A 24,227-nucleotide genomic window follows, 5' to 3' on the forward strand; every position below is an offset into this window, starting at 1 on the left:
CCAATTCACTCTCTCCACCACCGACACACAGGGGCAGTAGTGTATATCATAAGCAAGTTGCACTGTAGCAACTGGTCAAAGCCTGCTTTGGCAGCACCTTCCAAACCTGCGACTTCTACCACCTAGAAGGACAAGGGAAGCAGACACATGGGAACACCACCTCCATCTGCAAGTTCCCCACCAAATCAAGCTCCATCCTGACTTGGAACTAATTGGGTATTTCTCCCAAAAATCTGAAACTCCCTGCCTATCAGCACTGTGGTTGTACCTACACCACATGGACTGCTGCAGTTGAAGTAACTCATCACTACCACCTTCTCAAGGGCAATTAGGGACAGGCCTCAAATGCTGGCCTTACCTGGAGCGCTCACATCCCATGAAAGAATAAAAAACTCTTAATGGTGAGGCTTGTGTCAGGTGATCTAAAGGTGGATTTCAAGATGACATAAAATGATTAGTCATGTTGAGTAGTACATTCCCATTGTCAGTGTCGATGAGTGACCAGAAAACATTTTCAACCAACCTGGAATAATCCATGGTTCAGTGGGTGGCCTCTCATCCCTGCATCGAAAATTTATGACATCAAGTCCAATTATAGAGATTTGAGCACATAATTCTACGTTGACATTCCAATGCAATATTGGGATAGCGCTGCACTGTCAAGAGGTGCTAACCTTTCAGGTCAGATGTTAAATGAAGGTCCTGTCTGCCTGCTCAGGTGGAGGTAAAAGATTCCATGGCACTATTTAGAGAAGAGCAGGAGAGTTCTCCCCAGTGTGCTGGTCAAGATTTATCCCTTAAACAAATCCACTCAGGTAGATTATCTGATTCATTGTTTGTGGGATTTGTTGTGTACAATTTGGCTTCAGTGTTTCCTATATTACAACAGTCAGCACATTTCAAAAGGAGTTAGAAACAGAAACATAGAAGCAGAAGTTGGTCATTCGGCCCTTTGAGCCTAGTCCGCCATTCAATGTGATCATGGCTGATCCTCTATCTCAGTGCCATACTCCCGCTCTCTCCCCATACTCCTTGGACACCTTTAGAGTCCAGAAATCTATCTATTGCCTTATTAAATATATTCAGTGACTTGGCCTCCACAGCCTTCTGTGGTAGAGAATTCCACAAGTTCACCACCCTCTGAGTGAAGAGGTTTCCCCTCCTCTCAGTCTTAAATGCCCTACCCTGTACCCTGAGATTGTGACCCCCTTGTCCTAGATTCCCCCAGCCAACGGAAACATCATCCCTGCATCCAGTCTGTTCAGCCCTGTCAGAATTTTATACGTTTCACTGAGATCCCCTCTCATTCTTCTAAATTCCAGTGAATACTAACCTAGTTGGCCCAATCTCTCCTCATACAAAATCCTGCCATCCCAGGAATCAGTCTGGTGAACATTTGCTGAACTCCCTCTCTGACAAGTATATCCTTTCTGAGGTAAGGAGGTCAAAACTGCACACAATACTCCAGGTGTGGTTTCACCAAGGCCCTGTACAGCTGCAATAAGACACCCTAGCTCTTGTACCCAAATCCTCTCGCAATGAAGGCCAACATGCCATTTGCCATCTTAGACTCATAGACGTTTGCGCCGGTCAACAAAGATCTGTCTACACTAATCCCATTTTCCAGCGCTTGGCCCATAGCCCTGGAGGCTGGGGCAACGTAAGTGAATATCTAAATACTTCTTCAATGTTACAAGAGTTTCTGACTCAACCACCCTTTGAAGAAGTGAGTTCCAGACTCCCACCACCCTCTGGGTGAAAAAGTTTCTCCTCAACTCTTAGACTTCTGCTTCTTACCTTAAATCTATGCCCTCTGGTTATTGACCCCTCTACTAGTGTCATGAAGCTATTAATGTATATATTATTATTGGAAAATATTTTTCTTTTAAAATAGAGGTTTAGTCTGTGGGTGTGTCTTAATTAGATTAAAGCCAGCTAGCCTGGGTGCTTTGATGTGTACTAGTTTTGCTATGTGGGAGATATCAAGTGCATTTGCATTTTTTGAATAGAGCATTCAAGAAGTGGGGTGAAAACTGACACCTAGCTAGCAGCGACCAAGCAATATGTTTATATAACTAATAAAATTGGTACTATGAAAGGGGTTTTATTGTCAGAAGAGGCTGGTGATACAATGAGAATTTACATTCTGTGGAATAAAGGCAAAGTACTGCAGATGCTGGAAATCTGAAACAAAAACAAAAAGTGCTGGAAAAACTCAGCAGGTCTGACAGCATCTGTGGAGAGAAAGACAGAGTTAATGTTTCGAGTCCGTGTGACTTCTTCAGAGCTAAAGAGAAGTCAAAATGTGGTGAAATGTATATGGTGGGTGGGGGCTGGATAGAAGGCCAGTGATAGGTGGAGGCAAAGGAGAGATTGCAAATGATGTCATAAACAAAAGGTCGAAGGGGTGTTGATGGTGGTGATACTGGATAAAGGAGGTGCTAATGGGGTAATGAGCAAGTGACAGATGGCCTTAGTGGGGGTGGGGTGGGGGGAAGGGACAGTGTGGGAAAAAAGATTAAAATAGGCTAAAATGTGGGGATAAAACAATGAAAAAAATGGAAATAATTTTTAAAAAAAATAATAATAAAAATAGGTGGGAAAAAATACATATAAAAAATTTAAAAATAAATATTTGGAAAAAGGGGATCAAAAAGGGGCGAGAATACAGGAGAGAGTTCATGGTCTGAAGTTGTTGAACTCAATGTTAAGCCCGGAAGGCTGTAATCGGTTAAGGAAGAAGAAAGACATGTCAGAAGCACTGTTTTTGAAAGTGGCATCATCGGAACAGATGCGACGGAGGCGAAGGAACTGAGAGAATGGGATGGAGTCCTTACAGGAAGCAGAGTGTGAGGAGTTGTAGTCGAGGTAGCTGTGGGAGTCGGTGGGCTTGTAATGAATATTGGTGGACAATCTATCATCAGAAATTGAGACAGAGAGGTCAAGGAAGAGAAGGGAAGTGTCATTGATGGACCATGTGAAAGTGATGGAGGGGTGGAAATTGGAAGCAAAATTAATACATTTTTCAAGGTCCAGACGAGAGCATGAAGCGGTTCCAAGACAAATTGGATCCAGAATTGGCTGAATGGCAGGAAGTAGAGGGTGATAGTCGAGGGGTGTTTTTGTGACTGGATGCCTGTGTCCAGTGGGGTTCCACAGGGATCGGTGTTGGGTCCCTTGCTGTTTGTGGTATATATAAACAATTTAGACTTGAAGGTAGGAGGGTTGATCAGTAAGTTCGTGGATGACATGAAAATTGGTGGGGTGGTAAATAGTGAAGAGGATAGCCTTAGATTACAGGAGGATATAGACGGGCTGGTCAGCTGGGCTTATCAATAGCAAATGGAATTTAATCCGGTTAAGTGTGAGGTGATGCACTTGGGCAGGACAAACAAGGCACGGGAATACACGATGAATGATAGGACCCTGGGAAGTACCGAGGATCAGAGGGACCTTGGTGTGCATGTCCACAAGTCCCTTAAGCTAGCGGGACAGGTAGATAAGGTGGTTAAGAAAGGCATATGGGATACTTGCCTTTATTAGCCGAGGCATAGAATATAAGAGCAGGGAGGTTATGCTGGAACTGTATAAAACGCTGGTTAGGCCACAGCTAGAGTATTGCGTGCAGTTCTGGAATCTACATTATAGGAAGGATGTGATTGCACTAGAGAGAGTGCAGAGGAGATTTACCAGGAGAGTAAATCTATGAGGAGAGATTGGATAGACTGGGGTTATTTTCCCTGGAGCAGAGGAGATTGAGGGAGGACATGATTGAGGTGTGTAAAATTATGAGGGGCATAGATAGGGTAGACAGGAAGGAACTTTTCCCCTTGGTGGAGGGATCAATAACCAGGGGGCATAGATTTAAGGTAAGGGGCAGGAGATTTAGAGAGAGTGTGAGGAAGAATTTTTTCACCCAGAGGGTGGTGGGAATCTGGAACTCACTGCCTGAAAGGTTGGTAGAGGCAGAAACCCTTATAACATTTAAGAAGTATTTGGATGTGCACTTGCTATGCCATGGCATACAAGGCTATGGGCCTAGTGCTGGAAAATGGGATTAGAATAGTTAGGTACTTGTTTGACCGACGCAGACTCGATGGGCCAAAGGGCCTTTTTCTGTGCTGTAGACCTTTATGACTCTATAACTCTATGACTATGACATTTGCTTTCTTAATTGCTTGCTGCACCTGCATGCTAACCTTTTGTGTTCCTTGTGCAAGTACACCCAAGTACCTCTAAACATCAACAGCTACAAATTTCATGCCTTTTAAAAAAATCCTGTTTTCTAGTCTTACGACCAAAGTGAATAACCTCACACTCCAAAACAAAAACAGAATTACCTGGAAAAACTCAGCAGGTCTGGCAGCATCGGCGGAGAAGAAATCAGTTAACGTTTCGAGCCTTCATGGCCCTTCGGCAGAACTGAAGCATAGTTAGAAGAAGGGAGAAATATAAATTGGTTTAAGGTGGGTGGGGGGGGTGGGCGGGTGGGGGGGCGGGTGGTGGTGGTGGTGGGGGGAGAGAGAGACGTTGAGGGTGTGGTGATTGTGGAGATGAGCAGTTAATCAAAAGATGTCACAGACAAAAGGGTCAAAGAGGTGTTGAAGGTGGTGATATTTGTCTGACAGGGCCCTCAACCGTGTCCGGCCCATATCCCGCGCATCCTCCCTCACGCCTTCTCCTCCTTCCCAGAAACATGATAGGGTCCCCCTTGTCCTCACTTATCACCCCACCAGCCTCCGCATTCAAAGGATCATCCTCCGCTATTTCCGCCAACTCCAGCATGATGCCACCACCAAACACATCTTCCCTTCACCCCCCCTGACGGCATTCCATAGGGATCGTTCTCTCCGGGACACCCTGGTCCACTCCTCCATCACCCCCTACTCCTCAACCCCCACTTATGGCACCTCCCCATGCCCACGCAGAAGATGCAACACCTGCCCCTTCACTTCCTCTCTCCTCACCGTCCAAGGGCCCAAACACTCCTTTCAAGTGAAGCAGCATTTCACTTGCATTTCCCCTAACTTAGTCTACTGCATTCGTTGCTCCCAATGCGGTCTCCTCTACATTGGAGAGACCAAACGCAAACTGGGCGACCGCTTTGCGGAACACCTGCAGTCTGTCCGCAAGAAAGACCCAAACCTCCCTGTCGCTTGCCATTTTAACACTCCACCCTGTACTCTTGCCCACATGTCTGTCCTTGGCTTGCTGCATTGTTCCAGTGAAGCCCAACGCAAACTGGAGGAACAGCACCTCATCTTCCGACTAGGCACTTTACAGCCTTCCGGGCTGAATATTGAATTCAACAACTTTAGATCTTAAACTACCCCTCCCCCCATCCCCACCCCGTTTCCTCCCCCCACCCCCCGCTTTTTTTTCAATAATTTATATAGATTCTTCTTTCCCCACCTATTTCCATTATTTTTAAGTCTAAAACTAAAACCTTGTTAGTCTTTCCACCCCACCCCCACTAGAGCTGTACTTTGAATATCCTGTCTTCCATTCTTAATTAGCACTTTTCTCAGACAAATATCACCACCTTCAACACCTCTTTGACCCTTTTGTCTGTGACATCTTTTGATTATCTGCTCATCTCCACAATCACCACACCCTCAATGTCTCTCTCTCCCCCCACCACCACCACCCCCCCCACCCACCTTAAACCAATTTATATTTCTCCCTTCTTCTAACTATGCTTCAGTTCTGCCGAAGGGCCATGAAGGCTCGAAACGTTAACTGATTTCTTCTCCGCCGATGCTGCCAGACCTGCTGAGTTTTTCCAGGTAATTCTGTTTTTGTTTTGGATTTCCAGCATCCGCAGTAGCTTTTAGCTTTTTGTTTTTAACCTCACACTCCCCTACATTGTATTCACTGTGTTGCCCATTTAGCTTGTCTGTAACCTTTTGCAGCCTCTTAGTGTCCTCCTCTCAGCTTGCATTCCCACCTAGCACTGTATCATCAGCAAACTCTGTTTCTGTCTAAGTTATTAATAAAGATTGTAAATTGCTGAGATTCCAGAGCTGATCCTGTGGCACTCCACTGGTCACAGCCTGCCAACTTAAAAATTCCCCATTTATCCCTAATCCTGTCCATTAACCAATCCTTTATCCACGCTAATATATCAACCTCCAACTCCAGGAGCTCTTACCTTGTGTATTAATCCTTCATGTGGCACCTTATCAAATGCCTTTTGGAAATCCAAGTATACTACATTTACTGGTTCCCCTTTATCTACCCTACTAGTTACATCCTCAAAAATCTCTAATAAATTTGTCAAACAGGATTTCCTTTTCATAAAATCATGTTGGCTTTTTCCAATCATACTATGCTTTTCTAAGTGCATTGTTAAGTCTTCCCACCTAGAAGGACAACAGCAGCAGATGCAGGGGAACACTACCACCTACAAATTTCCCTCCACGTCACACACCTTCCTGACTTGTAAACAAAGTTGCTATTTCTTCACTGTCGCTGGGTTAAAGTCCTGGAACTCCCTCCCGAACAGCACTGTGGGTGTACTTACACCATATGGACTGCAGTGGTTCAAGAAGGCAGCTCACCACCACCTTCTCATTAGGGATGGGAAATAAATGCTGGCCTAGCCAGCAATGACCACATCCCATGGATGAATTAAAGAAACAAATAGATTCCAGCACTTTTCTGATGACTGTTGCCAGGCGAACTGGCCTGTGGTTCCCTGCTTTCTCTCTCCCTCCTTTCTTGAATAGCAGGGTTATACTTGCTAACTTCAAATTCGCTATGGGGCCTATAAACAACTCCCACTAGTACTTTCTAACCCTTTCTATTCCTAATCCCCACCCATACTGATTCTACTTACTGATTTTCTGAGCCAAGATCCTTTCTCTCTAATGTCCTTATGTCAACCTTTATTATTAAGGTTAGCCCTCCTCATGTTCCATTCTGCCTGTCTTTTCAAAATATTATGTACCCTGGAATATTTATTTCCCAACCTTGGTTGCTTTGTAACCATATCCCTGAATTGGTAATTAGATTTGAATCGTTTATCTATATTCTTGCCGCTAGATCATTTATCTTATTGTGCATGCTCTGAGTTCTCATGTGAACATACGAAATAGGAACAGGGGTTAGGACATTCGGCCCCTCAAGCCTGCTCTGCCATTCAAATAAGACCATGGCTAATCTGTTTGTGTTTCGAGTCCCACATTCCCATCTACCCACGATAATCTTAGATTCTTGTTAGGCAAGGGAATCAATCCCTCTCCACCTTGAAAATATTCAATGGCCCTGCCTCCACCTCATTCTGAGGCAGAGAGTTCCAAAGTCACACAAAAGAGGGCTGTGAAATTGAAAGTCCCTCAGATAAAGTGACTTCAATTTTATTGTTTTACTGCTAATCCCTGCATGAACCTTACTCTGTGAGGCACTACTACCATTAAACTCTCTGTCCCTTTTGGCCTGAGCTTGTCTTTACCCATCTGCAGAGGTAAATTCAATTAAATCTGGAATGGGAAGCTAGTGTCAGTGTTGGTGACCATGAAATTATCATCAATTGTCGTAAAAACCCATTTGGTTCAGTAATGTCCTTTAGGGAAGGAAATCTACCATCCTTACCTGGTCTGGCTGACATGTAACTCCAGGTCTACAGCAATGTAACTGACTCTTAAACGCCTTTTGAAATGGCCTAGCATGCCACTCAGTTCATGGGAGAATTAGGGATGGGCAACAAATGCTAGCCTTGCTAATGATGCCCACATCCCATGAAAGAATATTAAAAAAACATTGATACAAGAACATAAGAAATAGAACCAGGAGTAGGCCATTCAGCCCTTCAAGCCTGCTCTGCCATTCAATGAGATCATGGCTAAGCTTCTACTTCAACACCATGGGCAGGATTTTGAGATTGTTGGGCGGGCACGGTGGGTGGGCCTGGGAGCGGCCAGGAAACGGTCCACCGCCCACAATTTCACACCGGTGGGCCAATTAAGGCCCGTCCAGTGTGAAACGCGGCTCCGCATTGGGAAGGGCCAAGCGGGGGCAGGGACCTGTCGGCCGCCAGTTCCAATACTGACCTGGCAGCTGGTTTAAAAATGACCCAGGCAGCCCCCCTGAAAACCTGCCACAGAAAGATGTGTGTTCAGCGTCCGCAATGGCTGGACCATGGCAAGCGGATGGGCAGTTTGGGTGGGCACTCAGCCCCACCCCCCCTGCTTTTCCAATGAGTGTTTCGCCATCCTCTGGAGGAGGTTGTTGCCAGGAGGGACACCCCTGTCCCCAGGGTTGGGAGGAGGAGGCCACCACGCTTCACCAAGAGGCCATGCGAGGAGGTGGTCAGCAGCCATGACGTGGTGCAGCCTACTCTTCAGTGCAGTGCCGGAAGTGCTTCAATGACCTGCTGCGCTCGGGAAGGGTGAGTGCCGTGTTGGCATGGGTCAGTGTGCAGAAGTGTTAAGGTCTGACCGTGTCCCCCATGGACCTTAGGAGTGCTAGAGTCTGAGTGCCAACAGTCAATGACGCCGGAGCTGGCCAATGGAGTGAGTCCTGGCTGTTTGGACTGAGTGCCTTGCGGCTCGAGAGCCACGACTCAGACATGCCCTGCGAGGTGTTCCTCAGGTGGGGTTGGCCAGGCTGCAATGGCGCTGCAGGTAGAGAGCGGACGAATCAATACTCCTCTGTTCAGCTCCTATGACGTGTACATCCTCAGACACTCCCAGGTGCCGAGGCTCTTCAGTGCTCCAGCCCGGCTGGATGGATGGCTGCTGGGTGACAAGGGCGATCCCTTGAAAAGGTGGCTCATGACACCTCTCCGCCATCCAAGAACAGAGGCAGAGCAGCGGTATAACAGAAGCCATGCCTCCACAAGGGCGGTGATAGAGAGAACCATAGGTCTTCTGAAGATTCACTTCTGATGCCTGGACCGTTCAGGGGGTGCACTACAATACCCCCTAGAGCGGGTGTCACTGATCATGGTCACACGCTGCACTCTCCGCAATCTGGCACTGCCAAGGGGGCACCCACTGGAGGAAGAGGATCTTGACACAGCTGCACAGGCCTCAGATGATGAATCTAGTAGTCAGTCAGAAGAGGAGCACAGTGAGGAGAACACTGAGGGTATGGAGGCAGACCTCTGTATCCTCCAGGGAGGCAGGGGCACCAGGGACACCTTGATCCAACACTCCTTCAGCTAGGCTGCCAAATAAGCGCTACCACCTCTTGCCAGGGCTGCCGCCTCCATCCCAGACGTCTGCAATGACCCTTTCCTTTGACTCCAAAGTCCACTCAGTGCCTATGCAATAAAGTTTCAGCCACCCACACCCAGCATTACATACTGGCATACCCAGCAGCACATTAAATAAAAAAGGTGAAGCATACTCAGGCCATGATGACAAAAGACAATTTATCTCGTGTTGACAGTCAAAACAAATTAACAGAACCTGGAGAAGAGTCATACGGACACGAAAAGTTAACTCTATCTTTCCCTTCACAGGTGCTGTTAGATCTACTGAGTTTTTCCAGCATTTTCCATTTTTGTTTTGGATTTCCAGCATCCGCAGTATTTTATTTTTATCTAACAGAACCTTATCTGGTCTTCAACCCCAGACCAGTAAATATAAACAAAACATTGCACAACTGACAGTCACCCATGACCAGTCCCTCTTGTGGTATGTCTTGGTGCTCCCGCCTCGCTAGCACTGGCATTGGAGGCAGCCTGCTGACTCTGCTGTCCTGTTGACCTTGATGACCTGGGTGGTCGTCCTCTGGCCAGTGGAGCCTGTGCTGGCCCCATCTAGGAGGGAGTGGCCAGTTCCACGGTTGGCATCTCCCCAGTCGTCGCAGCCTCATCAGATGGCACGGTCACTGGCAGAGGAGCGGAGGAGCTGCTGCCGTCATCCAGAGCGCCCTGAGAGGAGCCTGCAGAGATGACACGCAGCGCCATGGTGAGGTCGCTCTGGACCTCCCTGCTCACCATTGATGGAAGGGCACCTAGCTGCGATACAGAGTGCCTCATCCATCTCCCACACTGACACTGACCACCTGAGGTCATTGCCTGAGTGAGGGTTTGCAGGTCTGAGCACAACCCCAGGAACCCCTGATTCTGTTCCTGGAGCTGCTTCTCCATGAGAGTCACCATTCTCTCAATGGAGAAGGCATGAGGCCATGAAGGTCAACGCATTGCTTTTGGTCCACATGGACTCCTCCACAACAGAGACCATAGCATACATAACCTCATGGATCTCCGCCAGATCCTCCACATATACCGCTGGACATCCAGCATCTGCCACCTAATGGATGACTTCAGAGTCTCATCATCTGCCTTCGACTCAGCATCGTCCTGGTCTCCAGCAGTCCTCCGACTGCTGGCGCCCTGGGCACTCTCTTCCTCCGCCTGTACTTCAAGCGAGTGTGAAGTACTCTCACCATTGTGCACCGACATTCTAACCAAAGATCTAATGCCCACTGAGGTGCTGGTATCTGCGCTGGTGCCTGGTTCAGAGAGCAGATGTGACGCAGGTGCATCTGGAGCCTGGTGGTCCTCTGGCATCAGGGGTGGGTCTTCGTTGTCCTGCAATTGGGTGCGTGGTGGCAAACCTAAGGGGGAACAACAATATGTCATTAGTTTGAGTCATCACACTGTCACTGCGCATGCCAGGCACCCTGGTGAGACCATGGAGATCTGCATCATGGTGCCATCGTCTTTCAATGATCAATGGGGAATCCAGTTTTGAGGCTCCCATCACTGATGAGACTACACAAGAATGTTTGCATCTTCCGAAACTCTCACCTCTATGCACTGCACTCTTACCTTTGTCTGACACCGCAGCCTGTCCGCAGCTGGTTGACTGAGGTGGGTGGCGCTTCTCCAGCTCCAAGGCATCCAGCTCATATCTGGTTAGAATTAGAAGGTTCATGGGGCCTCCGTTGGTCCGCGACCTTTCAGTGTTGTTACAGGTTGTCTTCTCCTAAAAGGACAGAGGAGCATGGATTAGTCCCCTCTCTACCTGCAGCGCCATTGCAGACTGGTAAACCCCACCTGAGGAACACCTCACAGGGCACATCCGAGACATGGCCCTCGAGCCGCAAGGCACTCAGTCCCAGCAGACAGGGCTCACCCCCTTGGCCAGCTCCGACGTCATTGACAGTTGGCACTCAGACTCTAACACCCCTCAGCTCCATGGGCGGATGGGCAGCCCTTAACACGTCAACACACTGATCCATGCCAACACGGTACTCACCCTTCCTGAGCGCAGCAGGCCATTAAACCTCTTGTGGCACTGGACCCAGACATCATGGCTGCTGACCTGTGCTGCCACCTCCTCCCAAGCTCTATTTTGTCGGTACGGTGGACTCCTCCTCCTTCCATCCCCGGGGACAAGGGTGTTCCTCCTGGCAGCCGCCTCCTCCAGGAGGACCTCATCAGAAAACCAGGGGCCGAGCGCCCAACCAACCTGCCCTCCTGCCTGGCATTTGCAGCATTTGAATCCATAATTTATAGTCTCCTGTTGACAACAACGAAGATGTCTTCATCGCGGGCAGCCTTCCAGGGCTTGAATGTGCCAGTTTTAAACCGGCCACTGGGTCCGGCAGGCCCTCTCCCCCACCTGCCCCTTCATGACCATTGGGGAGCCGCCGTCCACGCTTGGCGGGCCTTAGTTGACCCGCCAGTGTGAAATCGCGGTCAGGGGCCGATCACGGGCGGTGCACCTTTCCCAGCTGTTCCTGGACCCGCCTGGCTGCAGTGCCGAAACAGTATCAATGACCTGATGTGGTCTGGCAAGGTGAGTGCAGCACATGGTATTAATCTTCCATCCTTATGTGTGACTGATGATGATTATATCATCAGAGAAAGGGTTGCCCAGCCAGTTAGTAAAGATTCCCAGGCAGGCATCAGCATTCGATGTCAAAAACATTTTAGCCTCTCTCTCTCCACAGGACAGAAGTGACTCCTGTACAGCTAGTGCAGATTGACCTCCTGCAGGAGGTATGCCTGTGGCACCAGGTGTGCTTGAGGTAAGAAAAACTTTTTCACACAACGAGTGGTTCAAGTCTGGAATGCACTGCCTGGAAGTGTGGTGAAGGCAGGTTCAATCGAGGCATTCAAGAGGGCATTAGATGATTACTTGAATAGAAACAATGTGCAAGGGTACGGGGAAAAAAGGCAGGGCAATGACACTAGGTCGTAATGCTCATTTGGAGAGACGGTGCAGACATGATGGGCTAAATGGCCTCCTTCTGTGCCATAGAAATTCTGTGATTCTGTGATACTGTTAGGCTTCAGCAACATAGGAGTCATATGTCTCTTTGATGGGTGACTAACAATGGGAATTTATTTACTTTCAGAAGAAGACAGCACATACATAAAGGAGAGGTCAAGACTGTATGCACCACGTGGCCTTCCTCATGCCCATGGAGGAAGCGGCGATGGACCTGGAAGGAATGGAGGCAGGCAAGGCAATCACAGATGATGAGATGGGTGGAGCCCTGTGAGTCAGTGACCTAATGGATGAGTGCAAAAGACCTTCTGGTGAACATTAAGCACAATGCTCATGTGCACTGCTGGTCACATAGAGTTCCAGATGATGAATAGGCATAAGGACTTGTTCAAAAATGCATTGCCCACTCATCACCCTTCTCTCTCTTACACACCCTGGACAAGACTGCCTAGCTGCCAAGCCTGTGTAACTGCCTTCCACCTCTGAGAAGCAGGGGGTAACCTCATTGGTTACACTGTCACATCATTCCCCCTTACCCGCCACCAGTGCAGCTATTCTCACATCAGTGGGTAGATGCACGTGATTAGTAAGAGGGTCACAATCTCTGCATTCTATTTTTCAGCCAATTTTGTATCCACTTTGCTACTGTCCCTTTTATTCCCTGAATAACTTTTCTCACAATTCTATTGTGTGGCACTGTATCAAATGCCTTTTGAAAGTCTATGTACGCTACATCAACAGCATTACCCTCATCGACCTTTTCTTTTACATCTTTCAAAAAACTCCAGCAAGTTAGTTAAACACGATTTCCCCTTTAGAAATCCATGCTGGCTCTTCCTTATCAACCCATATTTTACCATGTGACTACTAATTCTATCCCGAATCATTGTTTCTAGAACCTTGCCCGCCACTGAAGTTAATCTGATTGGTCTGTAATTGCTGGGCTTATCCTTACAACCTTTTTTTGAACAAGGGCGTAATGTTTGCAATCCTCCAGTCCTCTGGCACCTCCCCTGAGTCTAGGGAAGACTGAAAAATTTGGCCAGTGCCCCTGCAATTTCTACTCTCACTTCCTTCAATATCCTTGGATGCATCTTGTCCGGTCCCGGTGCCTTGTCAACTTTAAGTACCGTCTGTCTATTCAACACTTCCTCCTTATCAATTTTGAACCCTTAAGTGACAGAGTTTCCTCGTCTGTCACTATGGCCTGGGTAGCATCTACCTCCTTGGTAAAGATGGATGCAAAGTATTGATTTAATGCCTCAGCCATGGTACCCATGACTATGTGTAAATTTCCTTTTAGGTCCCTAATCAGCCCTACTCCTCCTTTTACCACTCTTTTACTATTTATATACCTATAGAAGACTTTAGGATTCCACTTTATGTTGGCTGCCAGTCTTTTCTCATAATCCCTTTTTGCTTCTGTAAGATGCTTTTTTACCTCCCCTCTGAAACTTCTGCATTCCTCTTGGTTCTCAGTTGTATTTTCTACCTGACACCTGTCATAAGCACACTTTTTCTTCTTTATCTTAATTTCTATCTCCTTTCTCATCCAGGGAGCTCTGGGTTTGATTGCCCTACCTTTCCCTTTCAATGGAATATACCTTGACTGTGTCGAACCAATTCGTTTTTTAAGGTAGCCCATTGTTCAGCTACAGTTTTTCCTGTCAATCTTTCGTTCCAGTCTATCTGGCCCAGTTGTGTTCTTGCCCCATTGAAGTTGGCTTTTGACCAGTTAATTATACTTACTCTGGATTGCCTATTGTCCTTTTCTATCAGTATCCTAAAACGTACAATACAATGATCACTGTCTCCTAAATGTTCCCCCACTGACACTTGATCTACTTGACCCAACTAATTCCCAAGGGCCAGGTCCAATAATGCGTCATTTCTTGTTGGATTGGACACATACTGCTGTAGAAAATTTTTCTGAACAGAATCTAGGAACTTTTTTCCCTCTCCACCATTTACACTACCACTGTCCCAGTCTACAATCCCTGCCTATCTTGGTGTCAACGGCATATTTAGCTACCGTACATTTGCTCCCTTCATCCAAGTCATTGATGTAGATTGTAAATAGTTGAGCACTGTTCCCTGTAGCATTCCACTAATTATAGTTTGCCAACCTGAAAAAAACCCAATTACCTCTACTCTCTGCTTCCTGTTAGTTAACCAATCCTTTATTCATGCTAATGTGTTACCCCCTACACCATGTGCTCTTATCTTGTGTAGAAATGGTTGATGTGGCACTTCTACAGGTACTCCTTTATCTACCTTGCTTGTTAATTCCTCAAAAAATTCTAATAAATTAGCTAAACACAATTTCTCTTTCACAAACCCATGTTGCGTCTGACTGATCACATTGTGATTTTCTAAGTATCCTGCCATAACCTCCTTATTAATGGATTCTAGCAATTTCCCTATGACAGATGTTAGGCTAATTCGTCTGTAGTTTCCTGCTTTCTGTCTCCCTCCTTTCCTGAATAAAGATGTTACATTAGCTGTTTTCCAATCTACTTCCAGAATCTAAGGAATTTTGGAAAATTATACTAATGCTAATACTAATTATCTCTGCAGGCACTTCTCTTAAGACCCTGGGATGCAGGCCATCTGGTCCTGGGGACTTGTCAGCCTTTAGGTCCACTAGTTTTCCCAGCACCTTTTCCCTAGTGATTTTGATTTTCAACCACCTTTGGGAAGTTTTCTAAGTCTTCTACAGTGAAGACAGACAAAAATACCCCTATTCATTCTTTTCCATTAGCAATTCCCCAGACTCACTCTCTAGGGGACCAAGACTAGCTTTAGTTACTCTTTTCCTATTTAAATACTTGTAGAAGCTCTTACAATCTAATTTTATATTACTAGCAAGTTTTCTGTCACACTCAACTTTCTCCCTTTTTTGCTGCCTTTCATTCCTGCTGATGACCGAGAACCAGTGTCGCCGAAGACTGCGTATGTCTAGGGAACTGGTTGATCACACCTGCCAGTTACTGCAGCATTTGGCGCCACGTGGACAAGGAGGGCATCCTGACTGCGGTGCTCAATTTCTACACCAGTGGCTCCTTTCAGGGCTCTGTGGGACATGACAAGCCTCCACCCACAAATGCATCCAAGAGGTCACAGATGCCATCTTCGAGAGGGAACAGAACTTTGTACATTTCACCCGGGACCAGGAGAGCCAGGATGCAGGACTGATTGGATTTGCCCAGATCTCAGGTTTCCCGTAGGTGCAGGGTGCCAACAACTGCACACAAGTGGTGCTCAGATCTCCATTGCAACAAGTGGGGTCAACTATGTCAACTGCAAGGGATTCCATTTGCTCAATATGCAGCTGGTGTGCGACCACCACAAACGCATCCTGCAGGTCTGCGCATGGTTTCCAGGGAGTGTGCATGACTCCTACATTCTCAGTCTGTCACAGATCCCTGACATCTTCCAGGGTCCACACAGGCTGCAGGGATGGCTCCTCGAGGACAAGGGCTACCTGTAGAGGCCTTGGCTGATGACACCCATGTGGCAGCTCAGACTGCAGCAGAGCAGAGGTTCATGCTCCAACTTACAACTTGGTGGAGCAAACCATCGGGATGCTGAAAACACGATTCTGGTGCCTGGGCGGGCTGATAGAGCCCTGCAGCTTAGTTCACAGAGGGTGTCACACATCGTCTTTGCCCTTTACAACCTGGCGCTGCAACGGGGAGAGGAGCTGGCTGAGGAGGAGATGCAGGAGCTGGAGGTCACCTCTGATGAGGCGTATGTCGATGGCGATGAGGGTGAGGAGGTCCTCGAAGACGACGATGATGGTGATAAGGCCCTCGCACTGGCCAGAGGAGGCACTCGGGAGGTCCTCATAGCTGCTAGATTTGTGGAGTATGATGACAACATGCAGTGAGGAGACACCATTAGATCCTCACATTGCATTTACGAACACTTAACTCCAGTCTGGCTCATGGCAGCACACATACCCTCTGTGAGAATGCTCCTGTCATAGAGGCGCAGTAGAGGCCCTAATAGTCGCTCGATTGCAGGAGGATGATGACAACATGCAGTGAGGGCAGCTCGCTTGTGGGTCATATCATAGAGGCACAGCCATGAAACATCAAAAGCATCTGTTCCTTTGTCTGCCTTCAGCACCTGAGCCCTTCAGGAGCACAGCGTCACTGGTCACAGATGCTGAAGAGATGGGGGCCAGCCCCACCTTAAAAGTGCTGAGAGCACATAGAGAGAGTGAGGGAACTCTGTGATGCCTGCCCACAACATTCTGGCAGCAATGACCAGCACCATCGAGGTGCAGGCATCAGTAATGTGTCCAGTTGAGGCCGGACCATCACTTTGGTCTGAAGGCCACACAAAACAAGGGAAGAGGCTCTGGAATGAGACACCTGCCTTTATCTGGTGCAGAAAGATTTTGCATCTGAGTGACACGAGCACTCATCAGAATAAGGAGCCATAGGTAGGGAGACATTCTTGGCAGTTTATTGACAATAGTGAACAGTATGTACAAGTGATTACCACCTGTGCCCAGGCTGTGCAACTACATCTTCGTAACCTTCCCAACCCTGCCTCTACGTCTTGGTGCTCCCCAGCTATCCACAGCAAAGGTGGAGGTAGCCTGCTAACTGCAACGTCCTGTCCGTGATGACCTTGGCAAGTGTCCTCTGGAGGGCCCCTGCTTTCGGGGTCCTGCTGTGTGACAGTGGCACCCTCCTTGGCCTGTGGAGCTGGAGCTGCTGAGGTCACAGGAAGGTGGGGATTTGGATGGGCCGATCACTCCTGGAATCATCTGAATGAAATGGCCTCGAGGGGTTTACCTGCTGATCCTCCTCCCTATGGGTGCCCAAGGGCCTCTGGCTCACTCCTTGAGGAGAAGGGGTAGCTGAAGTGAGATTGGGCTGCCCTGCACCCCTCTCGCATTGACACTGTTGGAAGCCAACTTCGGCATCAGCGAAGGAGTTCAGCCCACAGCAGTGCAAGAGTGACATCCTGGGCCAAGGTCTCCAAGGCAGCCAACATCCTACCAGTGTTGACCTCGGTGTGTTGGCATGCCGGCACTATCACCACAGCCTGAAGGTGGACAGACTCCTTCATCGTGCTTTAAGATCTGAGGAGTGCAGTGGACATTCCTTCTTGATGCTCCCGAGCTTGCCTTTGCAGCTCCAGCAATTGTGACATACCGAGTCCAGAGGCTCATCATCTGACTCGTACTCAGCAAATCTCTGGCCCCCAGCTTCCCTCCGAGTGCCGAACACCTGGGAAGTCCCTGCCACCACCTGTTGTGGATCAGACAGTGCGATGTGCTCCTGATGTGCTCGGCATTGTGATCCCGAGGCTACTCTAAGGCTGAGGGTTGTGTCTCTGCGCTGTTGGAGGGTGTGGGTGAGCGCTGTGACCAGTTTTCAGGGAGGGTTTCAGCAGATTCCTCTTCTGAGCTTCCCTCAGGGCTTGATTGGAGGCCCTGGATTGAGGACTCCCTTGGCACTTTCCCAGATGTGCCTGCGAAAGCAGGGGGAGATAATTAGTGCAGTGGCCTGTGAAACAGGACACATCAGTCACAACATGGTTGCCTGATGGAAGTAGGACTGTTGGATCCTCACTTGGTAGAGCACTGCCGACCTCACCGTCAACACATGAACAGTCCAGATCCTCATCGGCCAGCTAGATGGTCCTGTTTTCAAAGTCTGTGGGGTCCTTGATTTCAGTCAAGTCTTGATTTCAGTCGACCGGACTGCGACCTCTCCCTCTTGTGTGCCAGCTAGTCCTGCATGAATAGAGATGGAGAGAGTGTAAGCAGGATGCCTGCCAGGCCAGATGATAAGTATGCCTGGCATGTGTGGGTGGTGAGTCGTCCCATGGACGGGATGAGAACAATGAAGGTTTGTGTGGGAGGGTGAATGGTGATGTCCCTTGAACTGGTAGTGAGTGAGGGCCCTGTGGGTGTGTGATGGGTTTGTGAGTGTGTGAGTTGAGAGTGATGAGAGGAGTGATTTACCCTGGTGAAACGGAGGAGATCATTCATCCTCTTGCGGCACTGGGTGGCTGTCCTCTTTTGCAGGGCATTGGCGCTGACCACCGCTGCCACTGCCTCCCAAGCCGGATTAGTGATGTTGCTGCCCATCCTGCAGCCACAGAGGGGGTAAAGGGCATCCCAGCAGACCTCCATGTCATCCAAAAGTGGCTCGAGGGACGCATCATTGAATCGGGGGACTGCAGTCTTTTTGTCTTTCGGGGGCCACGTCTTCTTTGCATCAGTCCTGGGCTGGAAGCACTGAGAGGTGTGCACGCAGCTGCACTTTAAATATAGCACCCAGCATGACGAAGCGGCGAGGCGATGGCGGAGTGGGCAAATAAGAGAAATGGAAATGGCATGTTTCCTGGGAATGCATAATCAATGGGATGATACAGCGTGAAAAGCCGCCATTGCGTCCGGCAGGTAAAATGCCGTTTTACTTGCCCCCTACCGCACTTAGTGCAAATCTAGGGCGATTTCACCCTTTGACTCTAGAGAAACCCCAATTTCTACAACCTAATCTTGTAGCTAAAATTCCTCATTCCTGGAACCACTTTGGTAAATCTCCTCTGCACCCTCTCAAGGACTCTCATATTCTCCCTGAAGTGTGGTGACCAGATAGGATGCAACACTCCAGTTGTGGCCTAACCAGAACTTTATTCGGGTTCAGCATAAGTTCTCTGCTTTTGTACTCAATTACTCAATTTACGAAGTCCTTTATAGAACAACAGAACCATAGAAATGTTGTGGTGCAGAAAGAGGCTATTCAGCCCATCGTGTCTGTGCTGGCCATAAAAGAGAAAAAAGAAACTAGCCGCTCATTTTAATCCCATTTCCCAGCGTCTGACCCATAGCCTTGCAGGTTACAGATGCAGATCCAAGTACCTTGTTGTACGGCCTGGAATGTGTGGGAAGTCTTAGACACTCCTGGCAGTCTGGATGGCCACAGCTGCAGGAAGTGCTACTGGTTTGACCAGCTTGAGCGCCGAGTTTCAGAGCTTGAGTGTTGGCTGGAGGCGTAGCAGTGCACCTGTGAGGCTGAGAGTTACACGGATAGCACGCTTTTAGACGTGGTCATCCCGCAGTTTAAGGAAGTGCGGTCAGAGAAGAAATGGGTGACCACCGGTCAGAAGAAGGGAGGCAGGCAGGTAGTCAGGAAAGCCCCAACAGTGCATCTCATTCAAGAACAGTTTTCCTGTGTTGGAAAACGGTGAGAGTGACGGTTCCTCTGGGGAGGGCAGCCAGAGCCCAGCTGCACAAGGGGGGAGGAGATAGAGAGGAAGAGCAAAAGTGGTAGGAGACTCAATAGAGAGGGGTACAGACAGGCGTTTCTGCAGCTGCAGACATGACTCCAGGATGGTGTGTTGCCTCCCTGGGGCCAGGGTCACGGATGTCACTGAATGGCTGCAGGGGGAGGGCGAACAGATAGAGGTCGTGGTTCACATTGGTACCAATAACATAGGCAGAAAGAGGGATGAGGTTCTGCAACAAGAATTTAGGGAACTAGGTAGCAGATTGAAAAGCAGGACCTCAAAGTTTGTAATCTCTGGATTTTTCCCGGTGCCACATGCTAGTGAGTATAGGAATAGGCAGATAAAGCAGATGAATGCGTGGCTGAAGAGTTGGTGCAGGAGGGAGGGCTTTAGATTCCTGGATCACTGGGTCCATTTCTGAGGAAGGTGGGACCCCTGTACAAGTCCGATGGATTGCACCTGAACCGAAATGAGACCAACATCCTTGTGGTGGGGTTTGCCAGTGCTGTTGGTGGGGGTTTAAACTAATTTGGCAGGGGTATGGGATGCAGAGTGGAGGTATAGTAAGGGGTGATGCACAGACAAGTATAGAAGAGAAACCAAGTTAGTCGGGAAGGCAGAGCGTATATAGTCAAGTTAAGGCCAAGGGAACATGGCAAGACTGGATGGCATTTATTTAATGCAAGGACTCTTGCGAGTAAGGCAAATGAGTTGAGGATGTTGATTAACACGTGAGGCTATAATATCATTGCTTTCATGGAGACATGGTTGAGGGAGGGGCATGACTGGCAGCTCGATATTCTGGGGTATAGAATCTTCAGGTGAGATGGGGGGTGGTGGTGTAAAAGAGGAGGTAGTGTCGCAATATTGATCAAGGAGTCAATTACTGCAATAAGGAGGGATGATATCTTAGAAGGTTCCTTAAATGAGACCATTTGACTTAAAAACCAAAAGTGGGGCAATCACATTGCTGGGAGTGTACTATAGACCCCCAAATAGTCAAGGAGAGAAAGAAGGGCAGATGTGTCGACAAATCTCAGTGAAGTGTTAAAATAATAGGGTAATAATAGTACAGGATTCCAACTTCCTCAATATTAACTGGGATAGACAAAGTGTAAAAGGCTTAGAGGGGGCGGAATTCTTAAAATGTATCCAGGAAAGCTTTTTAAGCCAGTATGTAGAAGTCCTACAAGAGAGAGGGCGGTGTTGGACCTAGTTTTAGGGAATGAAGCCAGGCAAGTGGTAGAAGTGTCAGTGGGGGAGCATTTCGGTGATAGTGACCATAACTCAGTAAGATTTAAGATAGTTATGGAAAAGGACAAAGATGGACCGGTCATTTTGGATCCTGAATAAAGGTTCTGAATTGGGGGAAAGCTGATTTTAATATGCTGTGACAGAACCTGGCCAAAGTGGAACAAAAACAGAAATGCTGGAAAAACTCAATAGGTCTGACAGCATCTGTGGAGAGCAAAAAACAGAGTTGACATTTCGAGTCCATATGACCCTTCTTCAGAGTCATACAGGTCATACGGACTTGAAACGTCAACTCTGTTTCTCTCTCCACAGCTGCTGTCTGACCTGCTGAGTTTTTCCAGCATTTTCTGTTTTTGTTTCAGATTTCCAGCATCTGCAATATTTGCTTCAACCTGGCCAAAGTGGACTGGGAGCAGCTACCTGTAGGGAAATCTACATCAGAGCAGTGGGAGGCATTCAAAAAGGAAATAGTGAGAGTGCGGGGCCAACACATTCCTGTATAGATGAAGGGTGAGACAACAAGTCCAGAGAACCCTGGATGTCGAGGAATGTACAGGATCGGTTAAGGGAAAAAAAGGGAAGCTGATGGTGGATACCAAAGGCTCAAAACAATGAAAGCCCTAGGGTATAGAAAGAAATTAGGAGAGCGGAGTGGGGCCATGAAAGTACATTGGTGGGTAAAATAAAAGGAAAACCCAAAGGAGCTTTATAAGTATATTAGGGGCAAGAGGATAACCAGGGAAAGAGTAGGGCCCATTAGGGACCAAAGTGACAATCTGTGTGAGGAGCTGGAAGACGTAGGTGGGGTTTTAAATGATTACTTTGCATCTGTGTTCACTATAGGGAAGGACGATGTAGGTATAGAAATCAGGGAGGGGGACTGTGATATACTTGAACAAATTAGCATTGAGAGGGAGGAAGTATTAATGGTTTTAGTGGGCTTAAAAGTGGATAAATCCCCAGGCTGCTGTGGGAGGCAAGGGAGGAGATTGCAGGGGCCCTGACATTAATTTTTAAATCCTCTCTGGCCACAGGAGAGGTGCCTGAGGACTGGAGGACAGCTAATGTGGTACCATTATTCAAGAAGAGTGGTAGAGATAAATCAGGGAACTATAGGCGAGTGAGTCTAACATCAGTAGTAGGGAAACTTTTGGAAAAGATTCTGAAGGACAGAATTAACCTCCACTTGGAGAGGCAAGGATTAATCAGGGATAGTCAGCATGGCTTTGTCAGTGGGAGATCACATCTAACAAATTTGATTGAATTTTCTAGGAGGTGACTAGTCGTGTAGATGAGGGTACTGCAGGTGATGTAGTCTACATGGACTTCAGTAAGGCTTCTGACAAGGTCTCAGATGGGAGAGTGGTCAAGAAGGCAAGAGCCCATGGGAGCCAAGGCAATTTGGCAAATTGGATCCAAAATTGGCTTAGTGGCAGTAGGCAGAGGTGATGCTAGAAGGTTGTTTTTGAGACTGTAAACCTGTGTCCAGTGGTGTACCGCAGGGTGCTGAGTCCCTTGCTGTTTGTAGTGTACATTAATGATCTAGGCATGAATATAGGCGATATGGCCAGTAAGTTCACAGATGACATGAAAATTGGTGGTGTGGTAAATAGTGAGGAAGAAAGCCTTAGACTACAGGACGATATAGACGGGCTGGTCAGATGGGCAGAGCAGTGGCAAATGGAATTTAATCCTGAAAAGTGTAAGGTGATGCAATTTGGGAGGACTAACATGGCAAGAGAATACCCAATAATTGGTAGGACCCTAGGAAGTACAGTTAGATATATCCTTGAAGGTAGCAGGACAGGTAGATAATATGGTTTAAAAGGCATATGGGATACTTGCCTTTATTAGTCGAGGCATTGAATACAAGAGCAGGGAGGCTATAATGAAGCTGTATAAAGCGTTAGTTAGGCCACATCTGGAGTACTGTGTTTAGTTCTTGTCACCACACTATAGGAGGAATGTAATTGCACTGGAGAGGGTCCAGAGGAGATTCACAAGGATGTTGCCTGGGCTGGAGCGTTTCAGCTATGAAGAGAGACTAGTTGTTTTCCTTAGAGCAGAGAAGGCTGAGGGGGTACCTGATAGAGGTATACAAAATTATGAGGGGCATAGATAGGAGAAAGCTTTTCCCCTTAGTGGATGGGACAATAACCAAGGGGCATAGATTTAAGGTAAGGGGCAGGAGGTTTAGAGGAGATTTAAGGAAAAGGTTTTTCACCCAGCAGGTGGGGGAATATCTGGAACTCACTGCCTGAGAGGGTGGTAGAGGCAGGAAGCCTCACAACATTTAAGAAGTATTTAGATGGACACTTGAAATGCCATAGAATACAGGGCATGTATTATGTTCTTCCTGTAATGTGGTGACCAGAAGTGAACACAAAATTCCAGCTGTGACCTAACCAGCATTTTATACAGTTCCAACATTACATCCCTGCTTTTGTATTCAATACCTCGCCCAATAAAGGGAAGCATTTTATATGTTTTCTTGACTACTTTGTCCACCTGTCGTGCCACTTTCATGGACCTGTGGACATGCACTCCAAGGTCCTCACTTCCTCAACCCCTCTCAAAAACTTCCTGTTTATTAAGTATTCCCTTGCTTTGTTTGCCCTCCCCAAATGCATTACCTCACACTTTTCCAGATTGAATTCCATTTGCCACTTCTCCACCCACTCAACCAAACTATTGATATCATTCTGGAGTCGACATCTATCCTCTTCAATATCAACTACTTGCAATTTTAGTGCCATCTGCAAATTTCCCAATCATGCCTCCCACATTTAAGTCTAACTCATTCGTCGACAGCTGCCATGGTCCCTTGGAATCGAGGATGATGTCCCCGTCAGACTTGGTGAGACTTCAGATGACTGAGGAGTCCAACTCTGGATCCACATGTTCTTCCGCAGTGGGGGCACGTTTTTGCACAGGGAGGTGGAAATCACAGCCCCAGATTGGCTTCCTTCTCCTTGCTCTGGGCTGCCGTTTCGCCTCGCTGTTAAGCCGCTGAGCCACGAAATGGCTTGCGCCTTGATGGACCAGGCGGTGCCAATGCAAGCGATCAGCAGCATTCTCCTCCCAGTCAGTGGTGTTAATGCTATCATGCTTTAGGGCCACGTTGAGCGTATTCTTATACCTTTTCCTTTGGCTGCTCTTTGAGCGTTGGCCAACGGAGAGTGTGAGAAGAGAACCTGCCGAGGGAGGTGGTTTTCGGGCATCCGGCTGCAACGGCCTGTCAATCGGAGTTGGTTCCGCAGAAACAGGGCTTCAGTGCTGGTAGATGTAACTTCACGGAGGACACATTAGTCCGGCGGTCCTCCCATTTGATCCCCAGGATTTGATACAAGCATCGCCGATGGAAGCTCTCAGGGATCTCAATGTGGCATCGGTAGACAGTCCATGTTTCGCTGCAGTAGAGGAGGGTGGTCAACACAACGGCCTTATAAACCAGAATCTTTGTGGGCTTTCAAAAGTCCCTGTTGTCAAAGACACGTTGCTGCAGTTTGAAGAAGGCAGCGCTGG

The 24,227-nt window shown here is 47.9% G+C and overlaps 1 protein-coding gene across 1 annotated transcript in view; it reads right to left on the reverse strand.

The window, feature by feature from the left end:
• LOC144672487 (uncharacterized) overlaps nucleotides 1-24,227 on the reverse strand; it is a 135,300-nt gene that overhangs the window by 31,632 nt on the left and 79,441 nt on the right. The gene's annotated exons all lie outside the window — the stretch shown is intronic.

This window comes from Cetorhinus maximus, chromosome 3 (assembly GCF_964194155.1).
Source record: "Cetorhinus maximus chromosome 3, sCetMax3.hap1.1, whole genome shotgun sequence".
NCBI classification, from domain to species: Eukaryota; Metazoa; Chordata; class Chondrichthyes; order Lamniformes; family Cetorhinidae; genus Cetorhinus; species Cetorhinus maximus.